This window comes from Colobus angolensis, unplaced genomic scaffold, assembly GCF_000951035.1.
Source record: "Colobus angolensis palliatus isolate OR3802 unplaced genomic scaffold, Cang.pa_1.0 Scaffold141, whole genome shotgun sequence".
Classification (NCBI taxonomy): Eukaryota; Metazoa; Chordata; class Mammalia; order Primates; family Cercopithecidae; genus Colobus; species Colobus angolensis.
The window spans coordinates 1,241,744-1,243,861 of NW_012114500.1; positions in this window are offsets into that span (position 1 = coordinate 1,241,744).

The window sequence follows — 2,118 nt, forward strand, 5'->3', positions numbered from 1 at the left end:
GGGGTACATGTGCAGATTTGTTACCTGGGTAAATTGTGTGATGCTGTAGTTTGGGTATGAATGATCCCATTACCCAGCAACTGAGTATAGTACTCAATAGTTAGCTTTTCAACACTTTCCTTTCTCCATCTCTCCCCACTCTCTAACAGTCCCCAGTTTCTATTGTTGCCATCTTTATGTCCCTGAGTATCCCATGTTTAGCTCCCACTTATAAGTGGTAACATGTAGTATTTGCTTTCTGTTCCTGCATTAATTCACTAAGGATAATTGCCTCCAGCTGCATCCATGTTGCTGCAGAGGACAGTATTTCATTATTTCTTATGGCTGTGTAGTATTCCATGGTGTATATGTACCACATTTTCCTTATCCAATCCACCATCGATGGGCACATAGGCTGATTCCATGTCTTTGCTATGGTGAATAGTGCTGTGATGAACACACACGTACATGTATCTTTTTGGTAGATTCGTTTTTCTTTGGGTACACACCCAGTAATGGGATTGCTGGATTGAATGGTAGTTCTGTCTTAAGTGCTTTGAGAAATCTCCAAACTGCTTTCCACAGTGGTTGAGCTAATTTATATTCCCACTAACAGTGTATAAGCATTCCCTTCTCTCCACAGCCTCACCAGAATCTGTTATTTTTTGACTTGCTAGTAATAGCCATTCTAACTGGTGTGAGATGGTATCTCATTGTGGTTTGATTTGCATTTCTCTGACTATTAGTAATGTGGAACGTTTTTTCGTATGTTTGTTGGCCACTTGTATGTCTTTTTTTGAGAAGTGTCTGTGTCTTTTGCCCATTTTTAAACTGGATTATTTGTTTTTTGCTTGTTAAGTTCCTTATAGATTCTGGATATTAGACGTTTTTCAGATGCACAGTCTGTAAATATTTTCTCCCATTCTGTTGTTTGGTTGTTTGCTCTTGTTGATGGCTTCTTTTGCTATGCAGAAGCTCTTTAATTAGGTCCCATTTGTCAATTTTTTTCTTGCAGTTGCTTTTGAGGATTTAGTCATAAATTATTTCCCAAGGTTGATGTCTAGAATGGTGTTTCTTTTTGTTTGTTAGTTTGTTTATTTATTTATTTATCTTTTAATTTTTAAATTTTTTGTTGTACTTTAAGTTCTAGGGTACAAGTGCACAATGTGCAGGTTTGTTACATATGTGTACATGTGCCATGTTGGTGTGCTGCACCCATCAACTTGTCATTTACACTACGTATATCTCCTAATGCTATCCCTCCCCCCTCCCCACAATAGGCCCCAGTGTGTGATGCTCCCCTTCCTGTGTCCTAGTGTTCTCATTGTTGAATTCCCACCTATGAGTGAGAACATGTGGTGTTTGGTTTTCTGTTCTTGTGATAGTTTGCTGAGAATGATGGTTTCCAGCAGCATCCATGTCCCTACAAAGGACATGAACTCATCCTTTTTTATGGCTGCATAGTATGCCATGGTGTATATGTGACACATGAAGTCCTTGCCCCTGCCATTGTCCTGAATGGTATTACCTAGGCTTTCTTCTAGGGTTTTTATGGTTTTAGGTCTAACATTTAAGTCTCTAATCCATCTTGAATTAATTTTCGTACAAGGAGTAAGGAGAGGATCCAGTTTCAGCTTTCTACTTATGGCTAGCCAATTTTCCCAGCACCATTTATTAAATAGGGAATCCTTTCTCTATTTCTTCTTTGTTAGGTTTGTCAAAGATCAGATGGCTGTAGATGTGTGGTATTATTTCTGAGGGCTCTGTTCTGTTCCATTGGTCTGTATCTCTGTTTTGGTACTAGTACCATGCTGTTTTGGTTACTGTAGCCTTGAAGTATAGTTTGAAGTCAGGGAGCGTGATACCTCCAGCTTTGTTCTTTTGGTTTAGAATTGTCTTGGTAATGCGGGCTCTTTTTTGTTTCCATATGAACTTTAAAGCAGTTTTTTCCAATTCTGTGAAGAAAGTCATTGGTAGCTTAATGGAGATGGCATTGAATCTGTAAATTACCTTGGGCAGTATAGCCATTTTCACGATATTGATTCTTCCTATCCATAAGCATGGTATATTCTTCCACTTGTTTGTGCCCTCTTTTATTTCGTTGAGCAGTGGTTTGTAGTTCTCCTTGAAGAGGTCCTT